The sequence below is a fragment of the Pseudomyrmex gracilis genome, unplaced genomic scaffold (assembly GCF_002006095.1).
Source record: "Pseudomyrmex gracilis isolate BER0280 unplaced genomic scaffold, ASM200609v1 scaffold_77, whole genome shotgun sequence".
NCBI classification, from domain to species: Eukaryota; Metazoa; Arthropoda; class Insecta; order Hymenoptera; family Formicidae; genus Pseudomyrmex; species Pseudomyrmex gracilis.
The window spans coordinates 461164-475918 of NW_018020661.1; positions in this window are offsets into that span (position 1 = coordinate 461164).

The window sequence follows — 14755 nt, forward strand, 5'->3', positions numbered from 1 at the left end:
GGGTAATTCATTAAACAAAGATCCACGGTTTCAGTCTGGCATCGTATCGCCGTCGAGACCAGACGTCCGCCATTACATTCGACACGCGCAGCCGAAAGTAAATAATTAAATTCGATCTGGTCGAATTTCGGCCAGTTTCGATAAAAGCGCGATTAATTCGAAATAGCATTGAGCACCAATGTCGAGATAGAAACCACGCAAAATATTTATATCCGCGGCGTGTGTGCGATACGAGGATGATAACATTTTGCGGCGTTTGCTGCGAACTCATAAAGATTATATGCGAAACCCACACTTTGAAGATTATTCTATTCACAGAATATGTTCCACGACTCGTGCAAATTAAAACATATCTCTATTTCGACACCGCCATCTTCGCTCGTAATCACGGGAATGTATAATATTACTCGTAAAGGACTCGTTCGCGCGCGCTCACTCTTTCGCGAGATATGAAAATTTAATTTTACGCGCGCACGATAATTCGCGGTGCATGTACTAGGTGTGCTAAGGGGTTACTTAATCGTCTCGGGTATATAATAATCGTATATAAGCTCGATATGTCGAAAGAGAAAGAGAGGGAGAGAGAGTGCCGAAGTGAATTACGAATGTCGCGGGAAATGACGTGGTAGAACATTCGATTTTAGAAGACGAGTTGCTTCGCGTCGCTGCAACCACAGAGAGCGGGAGGTTGCTTACGAAGGACCAGGCAGGCAGCAGACGATTTATTAGACGCCTGCGCTTTTCGATTATTTATACGCTCGTGACGCCGGTTGCGGATCATTGAGATCAATTTCATTACCTGGCAACAAATTCGAGGAGAGCCGAACTCGGCCATGCATTACCCCCGTGTCCGCGAGAACAAAATATTCATTCTGAGTGGCTCGTTAAATTCCGACGGCGCTTCCGCGCGCTACGAAAACTCAGCCAATAGATCACGCTAAACTTCCTGCACGTTCGTGCTAGCAATTCCCTCATCCCATACCAAGAGTCATGGATACCCACAGGAGAACGCGCACGAGTAAAGGGAGACTTTGGTTCCCCTACGCCACCGCAAAAATGTTTTAGACTTCCAACTGTACTAGCTTGCTTCTCTCTAGCTGCCGTATTTCATTCGATGTTCTTCGATGGCGCACCGCGAAAAACCTGTTATCTTTATTACTTACTATTCTTTTTTTTCCTCAGAGAATCTTCTTAAGCTAAGACTCTTACGGAGCGCTGAAATCTAGAGTCTCTCTCTTTATTTTTGCAATAGGCACTGTACTAACGCAAACTTGACTTTTGTTACATTATATATGTTCTTTTGATCTTGTTCTCGTTTTTGAGAATCTTTTTATCAGAAAAAAGACGTCATATAATAGTTTCGTAGAATTTTCACTTTCAGACGCTTAACTTGCTTTTGTTGTCTTTTTGCTCTCTGAATATTTTATTTGTTAGAAATTACGCCGCACACATATAATTTAATTCGATAATACCTACTATCATAAATTTCACGTATTCTCTTCGCAAATATGTAAATTCATTTCATATCTCATATAAATACACAACCTCGCAAACAACGATATAAATACAGTTTGAAAATTTAATTTTACAAAAATATACACAATATGCATTTTCTGCTATGCGTAAAATTTATACGGATCGATAGGAATACAATATCACAAAGAGAGCAGAGAAAGAGAAGAGATAGTTTGCTGTGAAATGAAAAATTATTTTGATATATGAGGAAATATATTATACTGGTGTACAATATATATTCCGGCGTTTCTCCATGTATTTTTGCAATTCAAGTAATCACAATGAAGCACGCGAACACGGACGGTCATTATCTTGCAACTTTAATTTCGTATTTGCTTTAATTTTGAGTCCTCGGGCGGTGGTCTCTCTTACGAACGCTGCTCTGAAAGCGACCAGAGCCCCGGGCAATTATGATAATATCTTGATCCGATAATGGGACACGGTCTTATTCTTACGAATTGTCGCGGGCTCTTCTCGATGAGAAACGCGGGTGCGCTCTCGGCGCGGCGCGGCGCCGATTTCACGCTCGAGAAGTCCGGGAATGGAGCTGGCAAAGAGGAATTAAGATCTCGCCGAAGGCTCTCGTTCTGACAATGCAAAGAAGCTGGCCAAAGGATGAGAAAGACAGAAAGGGAAAAAGAGAAAGGGAGGCGGTGCAAAGAACGAAAAGGAGGAAGTTGGAAGACGAGGAAGGGCGAGAAGGTGGAAAAGAGGAAGATAGGAATGAGGAAGGAAACTCTCTTCGTAGAAGAAGGAAGACGCCCGATACCCTGGTGGATCATGTAGAATAAGGAACGTCGTAAATCGCGGTGTGAGAGAAGCGGAAGGGAAGAGGGATGCTAGATTACGAGGGACATTATACTTGCTTCTAGCTCTCTGTGTAGTCGGCTCTTTGTTTATATTCGGAGAACGGAGGGAGGGGTCGTTTGACATGTCGTCGGTCGCGCAAAGACGTCGAGAGACAAAAGGAGTACGTCTCTCTGTTTCTCCCCTAGGATCTCCGTGATCCTCCCTGAATCCCACTCCGCAATCCGCCGACCGATTTGCGTCTATTGAAACACGACCGAAGCGGTCGCAAGCTGCTGCGCTGTCGCACGCACATAAGTGCCGTATCATAATGCGTTCGGATAATGAACGTTTTCGTGAAGTGGTGTGGTGGTTTAAGTAGCTTCTACATCGCGCACTCGCTGATTTGCAGGGCGTCCGCTCGAGGAAGTGCGTGTCTCGAGAAAAAGAGATTGCGGTTATCGAACACGCAAGCGAGATTCTCAAACAGATGGACGACGGGAGCATATGTTTCGGGGCGAACGATCTATCAGGATCGACGAACTCGCTTTACATAAATTGAATATTATCTGTTATCAGTTTTGATATGCATGTCGTGTACGCGTGCGTGTAATATTTTTACTTTATAAATGTGTTTATTTTTATGCATCTGAGAAAGAAAACTGTGAAAAAATGCGAAATTAGATTAGTTAAAATATTTAAAAAACTTCTAGAGAGAAAGAAGAAAAAAGAGAAGAAAAACTAGGACACATGTAATCTTTTAGTCTTTCAACTGTAAGAGGAATTTAATTAAATCTCTGCGATAAATTTGAACAAAACCTCGTGAAGACATTCTAGAACTTTTTTTTAATAACATCTTTTTTTATAACATCTCTTTTCACCAAATTCTACGCGAGTTTTGCAAAAGACACGACAATATCAGATGTTAAATAACAATCAATGGAAAATTTCACGAATTCTCGAATTGTACAATCAAGCTGTAAAATTATAATGAATTTCATGATTGAAGAAAGAAAATGGTCGAGGAACGAGAGATTTGAGTGTCGCGCGAATGAAACGTTCTTGTTGAAAAATGCAACAAGAACGACGTTGGTAGATTGAGTCGCGAACAAGTTGCTGTGAGCAGAGAGACTTTAACTTTTATCGGACCGGAATATTTCAGTATCGGCTGCAACGGTCGTTAGTGATTCGTTTCCTCTTAAGGTTCCAATGGCTGTTGCGCTCGCGAGTTGAACGAACAAGAACGGAATAAGTACGTTAAATTTCTTGAGCTCACGGTAATTTCGTGCGCCGCTGTGCTTGATCGATAAATCACACTCGGAGTTAATCCACGCATTGCAAAGTCGGGTTTTAGTTCAGTTTTGTTTCTTTACCAGAAGAAGAAAGACAGCCAGGGCACAGTGTTTGGTAGAGAAACGCACTTATTCTTATAATTACCGCTGCAGTTTCGATATTACATCCAAAATTAATTGCATATTGTGAAACGCATTTGTATTCATTTCGTATTCACATATGTTTTTGTCAACAGTAAAATAGAGTTATGTTTTCTATTATTTTCGTAGCTGCACAATCTGTTGTCTAAAACAAATTGTCCGTCAAAATATTTTATTTATTACAGTGATTTTAAATAGAACAACACGCGTTTGCTAGAACAATCTAATGACTTTAGCTGTCCAATTCTTATTGTTGGTTTGACATAAATGTAACGAAAAGTGTTGAAATGTTAAATTTGTGACACGTAATCAAAGTATGTATAGTGCTAAATGCGGAAAACGTAAATACAATTTGCAACCATCAGCGTTAGAATATTGACATACGATCTGGATACACGTCTTCATTACATTTAATATTGTACGTAAATTCGCTCTACATAGATCTATACGTAAATCTGGCTTAAAATAGCAAATTAATTCTCCTCTATCATATCGTGTTCTAGACTCGGCGAATGTACAATAATATCGAATGATGCCAATCCATTTTTAATGGCATTAGATATCCGTTCCAGCCGCGGCGGGAGAGTGAAACTGGAAAATGAAATATTTAGAGAGAAGCTGTACATCTCACGTCAGCTTATGATACATATATGGGCGGCATATTTCTAGCCGTGCGATATGGATATCATTAACCAAGCATATTACGAGTGTCACGGACTTTAACGATTGGCACAAGCTCTGCGTACTCCAGATAGGAATTAATTATTTTGGAGTAATGAAGTGTCAAGGGTGCGGGCGGACGACGACGTTGTTCGAAGTTATTCGACATAGGATATTTTGCACGTAGCTATCAGAATGTCGCAGATCGAGAGATACTTCTAATTGCCGAGGTGCCGTGTCGGTCGCGATGTGGCAAATAGATTATTCGAATCAACGTTATATATATGTATATATCGCGAGAGCGCTTGCGAGAGAACGAAGCTCAACTCCAGCCGCGGTTCCATCGAACCACGTAATTGTAAGCTGGCTTCTGGCCGATCTTAATTATGAATTTTGTCTACTGCGAGATCTTATCGACATTATAGTCTGCGAACTTTCCCCCGTCTGTTCATATAACGTCGCTATTCCGACCGTGTCGTTCCGTCTGGAATTTATTAAGACAGCCAAGCAACTCTTCTCATTACTCGCGATCAATACTCGCGAAAGAAGAAAATGATTTTCGTGACAGGAGCGAACCGCATCGGGAAATTATACATATGACGGCGCTTCTAATTATATGCTTAATCGTTACGTTTTTCTTCGCGCCGCGGTAATTAACGCAGCAAGTGTTTATTTTTATATCACCGTCAATCTTTGTCGTTTCTTGAACCTGCCGGTGCAGGTGCTATATTTTTATCTCGTATAAATCTTTGACGCTGACAACTCGCGAAACTCTAGTTTTCTCGTTTTCTCGAGTTTTTTCTCTTATTTTCTAAGTGCTGTTTCACGACCGCGACAAATCGAAGTCAGCAGGTGACGACTCAGCGCAGCGAGTATAAGGAAGAAGTTTTTCTCGTACTTCGCGCAGTTTACTCGCAGTCTAGACGTACTCGAAATATTGTATGCAAAGCTGTCGACGTCTATCGGAAGCTTTCTTCGAAACTGGAATTTGAAAAGTTACATAGCGCGGCAGAAGCGCGCCTTCAAAAAAACAAAAGAAATCTCTAATATCTCGCTATCGTTGCATGTGCACAAGCGTACATACGTTTTAAAAAAGTGTTCTGTATTCCTCGCGCGCGTCGATGAAGTGATAGCAGATCACTAAATTCAACCGACATATCCACATCATTTTCAAGCTGTCATGCTGAATTTACGGTCGATCCTGTTGCCACGTGTATTGAAATATGTATGACTTTTTTTTTTAATTATTGCTTTCTCATATCGCACATTTATGACGTCGTGTTTTTTTTTCGCGAATTTATAAAACGCGTCGAAAAAATTCAGTCTGTTCTAAAATATGTTAATATCGTTTATCAATGCTGAAAAATATATCCCATGATTGTCTGCCAACGAGGATTTGTGTCGTTGACTGATGCGCACAGTACAACGCAGCGTAAAAGTTCTGCCGCCACAAATTGTGCAGATTCACAGTACTGTGATGACGATAACCGAAAAAATATGTATAAATCTAGTAGTTATTCAAAAGTTATTGCCTCTGTTTTATTCGCGATTCAATTAATTTTTTAAAATAGAAACACGCTTAGCGTTTTTGCGTACTTTATTAAAAAAAAAAAACGAGCTTATTTTGAGATAAAAAATTATCTAAACTTTATTTAGAAAGTAAACAATTTGAAAAATGTAACATTCAATAAAGATATTAAACTTTTTGCAAAAATATGTTATCGCGAAGAACTATTCGAGTTTTGTTGCATCTTACATCTCGTGTGTATCACACATAGCGCAGGTGGATCGGTCTTTCGCGCTCCTCTCTATTAAAATATTCCCCAAGCTTGAAAAATAATCTCGGCGAAAATAACGCGCGATCGGTTCGTGTTTGTCCTATTTTCCGAAATGATCTCTGTTTTTATTCATGGCTTGATATCGAGTATTTGGTAAGCGTGTACAAAATTCAGGATTTGCAATTAAGCCATCCGCGGCAAAACGTACTCGTATAATCGCGACGTTAATATACGTACAGCGCGTGCGTGTGTATGTACGCGCGGCAGCGTAAAAGCGCTCAGCGCCTCGCGCGCATTTCGACGAGCTAGTTTTCCGCGACGGATATAATGAACTGCCCGTGCAATAAAAACACGTACATCCGAAAGAGTCGACGTCGTACTGACGGGTGCGGAGATACGGTGAAGTAGGGCATTACGACAGAGATTTCGGAAGAAAAAGGTAAAGAGAACGACGCCGCAGAGTCAGTGTAGATGGTGAGAGGGTATCAGAGGAAATGAGAGGAAGAGAAAATGAGGAAAAGAGCGCTTACGCGACACGAGCGAGGCGGCGAGCTCGGGCTACGGCTCTTGACTACCGGTGCCGCGACTAAACACCAGTAATTAAAACGTCGAGGCTTCGCGCAGCCGTCTCATTTATTTGATATTTGTTCGGTCGCTGGCACCGCGCGCGCAGAGTCGACCGAGGAAGAAAAGCGAGCGAAGAAATTCCGTGCACGCTCTGACTCGCCACGGCTGCAAGGCGCAGCGTAACTCGCGGGCGGCGGCAGCGAGCGCAATAAAGACCGCGGGAGGAATGAGAAGACACCGAGCATCATTGACTGAAGCGAGGAAGAAACGAAGCGAGGAGTGAGAAGGCGAAGTGGTTCGTAGAACACGGTTCAGAACGAAAAAAACCAAGATTAAGAGAGAAAGTGAGAAAGAAAATGAGAAAGAGAGAAACATACAAGGATAACGCGGTACGGAGAGAAAGAAATGAAGAGAGAAGAGGAATGATAAAAGAGACAAGGTGGAGCGGAACAAGGACATCGAACGGAGAGAAAACCGCGAGGCCGAGACTGCCGTGCGCGCTTCGTTCCACAGCTGTCGCCAAGCCGGTGTTACGACTGCACGGTTTGTTCATTCGGCGTGTGGCACGGTGGGGCGGCTCTAATGAAAGGAGTTTATTAGGACGCGCGCCGACGGACGCAAGCAGGAGGGCGCTGAGCCAGAGGGGAGCGGAGGACGAGGGGACCACGGGGATTTGCATCCCTTATGCGTAATTTCGCTTCGATATTAGATTAGTCGCTCCTGCGTTATCCGCGTGACACGCCGCTCATTAGTCTGCGAGGCGAAAACACGCCGAGTGCCTGTGCGCGCGCTGATGCTCATCCTCTTTTTCCACCTTACGGCGAAACAAAGGCTCCCGATGGGCCATTGTCTCGAAATTAGCAGTCCTGGCTGTATCGTAACACCGACGCCATCGATGTCGTCGTCGTCGTCGTCGTCGTCGTCGTCGTCGTCGTGTATCGTACGGAAGAGAAAATCGATCGACCATCGCGACGTTTCGCTCCGCCGGAAACGCGCGTAATCATTTATCTCGTAATTAGAAGCGATTCGCGGCAACTCAAGCCAATTAACACGAGTAATATTTAGAGGGGAGAAGAAGGGGTGCGATCTGCCAACTCCCGTGATTATATTCGTTAGCTGTGAAACTCTATATTAGGGATGAGCATCTCATTGCGACGGCGATGAAAGATGAGATATATATTGTTAAGCTTATTACTTTCGGAAGGTAATTAATAAATTGACGTTTGAATCGATTTGTTAAAAATAGTTGATTTTCAACTATTTTTGTTCTCCGAGTAAAATAACATTAAGTGATGCTGATAAACCAGTGATTCTTTCTAATGATAATATTGACAATTATCGTGCGTAAAAAATAGCAATAATATTTACAATCTCTTTATTGTCAGAAGAGAATGAAACAGAAAATGTCGATGTTGATTTTATCAGCAAAACGTCATTGTGCTGTTTTGCATTTACACACAAAAGAATTTCTCTCCCAAGTACATCACTTCATTGCATTACAAAGGCATTTTCCATTCGTTAAAAATCACTGAACAGATTCCGGTATGTAATTATCTTTTTAATTTCTCACTCTCACTTATAGATATTTGCGTGTATGAGACAACTTGAAATGTAACGTAATTCCCGGGACACACGTGACACACGATACAAACGTCAAATCATGTAAATTAAAATACGGTGGAAAAGCGTGTTTAAAATGCAACGCGCGGACGGTTTTCGGAGAGTACGCGTCGCATTTTACAAACCGTCGTGTATATATCTAGTTTAACTACTTTCCACCTTTAATGCCCTCTCGCGAGCTTTTTCGAGAATACCACTCGTTGTTTCCCTAAGCGCCGTTGTCGCTGAGGATACTTCTTTTCTACATTTTCAAAAACTTACCTTCATCGCACTGCACGCGCAGCTCATTTTATCCCCACTGGACGGTCTGTTTGTCCCGTGGAGTAGTTCTTTCCAAGACAAACAGTAAGCGAGCGTTTCGAAAACTTAATGAAACTTCGCTACGTGTGCCGCGGGCATTTTATTTTTATTTAAACGATGTCTTGCGAAGAGTATACCAGAAAGTATCGATTTATTCCCAGCAATTACTGAGTAAACTTTAGCGAACTCCGATATAATAAAATACTTTATCGTACAAATTATAAAATATATTAGTTTTTTTGCACGTGTGGCAATTTTTACATCGTAAACAACAGTGGAATAATAACAAAAACAGAGAAAATACTTTGTAATATATTTTCGACTATTGTTATTCAATATTTGTAATCAAAATTGGTGATTTTTGAAATATTCTAACTAGTTTCAATTAAATTATCTGTACGTGACTATTGAAATTATATTTACCAGAGCTGTATATGAGAACATATACCTTTGACGCAGCAATACTGCCTCGCAGTCGCAACACGCAATAAATCATGGAGGTAATTGCCTCAATTCGGCAGCTTTCGATATATTCCGCTGCTCACCATGGGACGTCGATAAGAACGTTAAAAACTCGGGATGATCAATCTTCCGAAGTAAATAATAATGGAAGCTCATTGATTCACATCCTGTAGCGTTGGAGCCAGGATGCGCAACATCGTTCAACCAACGTTCGCATTGAAAAGCGATTTGAATATTCAAGCTGAACACGCGCTCGACGAATACGCAAATCCCCTGACAGCAATGGTCGGGAGTCATCAGCGAAATTGACAGTTTTTCATCGTTGCCGATAATTAAGAACTTAATATCTCGATATTTTTTCTTTTGTAATTCATATGGCACTACACTACATAGCGCTTTCAATTTCGACTTCCCCGGATGGTCGGTTGTGAGGTCGAAATATTCAGACGCGACACACTGTGATACGATTGCGCACAAAGAGCGACAACCTTCGTTTTCTCGCGTTTATACCGCTTACTACCACTTTTCCGTTTCACGCTACGCTCCGCGATATCGTTGATCCTTATTGTCGTACCGTACACAATCAATTGAAAGAACTCACAACGGCGAATGTCCACCGATATCAAGTTTCCGGTTAAATGTCGTTCAGGTTGTGCCGGTGCAACTTGAAAGAGATCTCCACCGCATTGAAACCAGACCACGTACATACGGTCTGTACTTGCATTCTCAACGCTGGACTCTATACATCAAATTAACGATCTAGAATGACTGCGGCGAAAAAAAGTTGTATTTCGACAGAGCTCGCGTTTTTGTCGACCCGCGCGCACTGCTATGAATTGCCGCAAATAGATTGCTGACGAGAAAATGTTGACAGTTTCTTTAAACAAAAAAACGCACCGTACCTTTATTGAAAACTAAAAAATGTCAAAGCACAACTTTTATAAAAGACTCGTTTCCGTTTATTAAAAAAAACTGCCGCCGCTACGACGCATGCAAATAGAAAAAACATTGTTAGTGTTATTCCAAAAAGTAACACTTTATTATATGTCAATGGATATAACACAATGAAATATGTTCTTGTTACTTTGCCACAAAAGAAGACGCCAAATGTTTTCGTTGAAATGTAGTTTTTCGCTTTATGAACGTCTCAAACTTCAACGATATTATTTTTATGAGTTTTTTTTTCACAGAAAAGCACTTTACAAAATTTACATATGTTTGAAATATTCTTTTTTTGAAATGTGTGAAAAAAGATGAATACGAAATTCGACAAAGATTGTTTTAATTAGTGTGAAATAGTGTGTCGGTTTCTGCAATTTGTTTCCGCCGGAAAAGAAAACTGGAACGAAGCGCATCACACGAAGGAATCGATTTAAATCGAACGAATGTACGACCGAACAAAGTAGACAGTTGGAATTCGAAGTAGGGAGAAGAGAGAGAAGGATAGAGAGAAACGCGAGAGATTCTAACAAAAAGAACGCCATTCTCAGAATTGATCTGAATTGCAACGATCGAATCGGAGTAAAAAATTGCTACGCGTGGATCAACCTCTTAAATACTCGTTCTTCCTTTTACAAGACGATTTAACAAGGTGCACTTCTTATTTGTCGTAAGAAATGAGCGATCCGATCGGCACCCGTATAGAAATCTTTCTGGAAGATCCTACCTTGGGAGCTACACACAGTTTTAACATAAATTATATTCGTATTAATAGTATAAATAATATATTTAATTTAATATTCATGTTTATCTTTAAAACATTGGAGTTCCATTGGCAGATCAGAACGGAAAGTTATTACATTCTTTGTACCAACGGGGAATGCGAAATTCTTATAACGTTGAGAAGATTTATGGGGGGCCAAACTTAAATAGCTATTTGCCACCGTGACTTTCGACGTGAGAAATTTGTTGGGAAGTGGCGGATATGAGGTCATAGTCGACACGCGGGCAAATTGCGCCGCTGCAACAATGCAATTTTCGCAGATTCGTTTAACGGGATGGGAGGAAGGTATCAAAGTTCCGTGTGCCGTTCCGTTCCGTTGCAGATCCGGAACTGCGCACAAATCGGTGTCTACGTCGATGAGTGGCATTGCGGTTCTGGACTTTGTTCGACGCTGATGGTCAATCTCCTTAAGAAGAACACCCGAGCTCTCGCGGGAGGAAAGTGCCTGTCTCTTTTGCGGCATCCGGCACTTCGTTTCTCTCTTCCCGTTCTTCGGTGGATAATACACCGGTCGAAATACGGTCGTTTGAAAGTGTTTTGTGCCCGTTGGCTGCGGCAGTTCCTTTTATTCCGAGAAACTTTTCGTCAGTGTACTTTTCTCGCGTGTACCGCGTTGCGAGATTGCACGTTTAAATCTCTCTCTCTCTCTCTCTCTCTCTCTCTCTCTCGCAAATTTAAAAGAAATCGTATTAACACATCGCGGTCGTCACGCTTGCGTGTCCGTATTTGCAATCCTTTCTCCTTTCTTTGTAGAGAGCGTCGATGTTTCTTTGCCCGCGGGATACCGCGTTCGCCGATTTGTATATTGAAACAGCAAACACTCGGATACGCTTTAATAACGCGTCGCGACGGCTCGACTTATTCAGAAGTAAAAGTCGCGGCACGCCGTTTGTCGAGTCGTTCTGGAAATTCCGATACTTTATTGTACTGAAGCGGAGCTTTCAATTCTCCTTTGTTGCTTGCGTTCTTTCCGAGAGAGTCTACGGCGCGTCACGAACTTTCGATAAATTGTAAATACCACCATCGGGCGTTCCGTTATTGAAAGACAGTCGCGAACTGATTGCCGATTGCTTTCGTACCGTTGCGATTTCCCGTAGCGCGCTCTTGCTTAGACTTTTATTACCATCCATCTGAAATCTCTCTCTCGTAAATTCTCGGTACGCGTAAAAATGATACAACAAAAATTCCTCATGTTATTACTACGAACACAAGTTTGTGATAATTGTATTTGTTTGGCACTTGTTTGACCTTCCTCGTTTTTATCTGTTTCTTATTTGGATTTTATCAATATAAAGCCAAAAGCTTTCTCATAGTATTTTTGTATATTTATTATTTTTCTATCGTTTTTAAAACGTATACAAAACACTACATGCATTTGGTGTGTATCTATTCATAGATAGCGTTATATCTAACAACGGATTCGCTCTGTGTATTTTCAGTCGGCAGTGATAGACTTGTTTGGTAAACGGATGCGGATCTATTTTGCACTAGACTTGCACATACCGTGGCCGCACACGGCGCGTCTGATACGTAATACACGACCGAAAAATCCGATATAAATCGAATCACCGTAAAGCACAGTATTGTTTGACATAGTATATGTTGTACGTGGCGCAACAATAGAGTGTCGCACAATACTTGGTAAAATCTCACGGCTGTGCAGCTGTGAAAATCATGAGTTGTGAAATCATGGCCGACTATTTTTACACGCTCGTCAATTGCGCGTAAAAAATAAAGTTTCAATTCGAATAAAAATATAAATATGATAAAACCAATAGTTACTTGAGGATTACGCAAGGTTAATTTATAACGTACGAGAGAGAAAGAGAAAAAGAAGATAGGAATTGAGAGAGAATCACGCTAGTGAAGCTTTTGAGTCGCGGAGTCGGTCACAAGGTTTTTTAAATTTGCTATTGTTCATCCTAGCGTACTTCACACAAAGAAGCCGCGTTTCGCCTATGGATCGCCAAGAATTAGAAGAATTTGATAGGACGAGATATCTCGAAAATGAAAAGCGAAATTCACGTCGGCGTCATTGTGCGCGTGAACTCGGGCGTTTCGTTAATTAGAGATAATAGAACAGTCACAGCGAGATTTCACGCGCATATTTATACGGATGACTTTGCCTGAGGTATTTCAGAAGTCACGGCACTGTCGCACGGAAGAGACTGGCCAGTTTCCTTTGACCCCACGGTCGTTTTAATCCCTCTCTCCCTCCGGGCAATTAATCCCTCTTGCTCGATTAAACTCTTATTCTAGCTTTAATTAAAACTTCTTTCTCCCCCGCCATTTCCAGGCGCTATTCCGCCCGATAAGATTGCGCATCGGTGACGCGCAAGAGATTCGCCTCTTACATGGAAACTGAATCTGCCACTAATTGATTTCCGAATCGGAAACGAAAGTTTTTAGCGGAAGGACGAGGTGGGATTACTTTCGGACTACGAGATCCGTTGAGAAATATAAGTATATTGTACAGCGTTTCGAAAACTTGTATAATTCTTAAATATATAATTGTTTGTAAAGTTCTGAAAGAAGACTGTAAGTAATTATAATACATACTGACAATATATAAACGAGAAGAACCGCAATATATGCGATCAAAATATATTAAAATATACACATTTTGAAAAAAACAAAAAACCTTGATTAATCTATAGCACGTCTCTCTTTTAGCCTTTATTGCCAATTTTATATCTCAAAGCGTTAGAACTTTCCTTTTTAGTTTTAATTTACGTCTGTTCTAGTCTGAGGATGCGATGTGTAGCGCAACCGACGAGAGTTTTTAATACGGCGAATCCGTTCGAACATTAGTTGATAACGAAGCAGATGTGTGCTGAGAAATAACAGGTTCGTTTCTGGGAGGTACCAGAGTGAAATTGCGTATATTTTTGCCCGGAGGAAATCTTGTCGGATATCTCTACGATACCTATTATTGGAGCTATAACGATCCACGATCGCTGTTATAACGATTTTAATTAAACGTGACTTCGAGGAGCCTTCACGCGTAATCGAGCGACAAATTAATTGCAGTTTGAGAAAACGTTTGATCTTTTCCTGATTCGGCGACGCTCGGATGCGTCGTATATATCGCGTACGCGAAAAGTAAGTCGTGTTTTCACCGGCAAACGCATCGTTTCGTTGTTATTATATTGAATACTTACAAGAATTGTTTCTTTTCTTAAAATAAAGAAAAATTTGAATGAAAAAAATTAAAATATCTGCCGATGCAAACACATACACACTTTTACTCAGAACCCTAAATGTCTTAACACATGTGGTATGCATATGCACAGAGCAGCTAGTACCTGCCTTCTTTTCTTTTTTTATAGTTCTTGAGCTCGCTCGGTCCCATAATCGTACAAAAGATCACGAGAACATAATGTAAACCCTTGTTTACACGGCTACAAATTTTTGCAACGATTGATTTTACTTATTTTTTTCGCAGATGCTCTCGTGAAATATGGCCCTAAAGGATCTTTTCTTGTTTATCGTAAACTTAAACGTCCGTGCTTTAAATCATGTCTCGCTCATTTTACAAGACGAAAAAAAACTTGTGCGCAGACGATCTTGCTTCTATGAATGTTGCTTTACCGCGCAACTAATAATTCACAATATTTTCCGAAAGGATTCCTCCGAAAGTTACAACAAGTCTATGTTTTGTCGTCTATGCGTCAATTAAGCGAATGATCCGTCATTCGTATCGCGTAACAAACATTTGATACGGAACGCGAATGGGACGCGCAGAGGTGTATACATGGTCTGATGGTTATTTCTCGTCGAAGTTTCCGATTAAGTGACACTTCATATGAATTAATGCCTCGAGGCGAAACCAGCGGAGCGCAGGCAGGTCCAGGCGAGTCGAGTCGCGCGAATATATTCTGCGGAGTCGAAACCGCAGCACGACCGTGGCC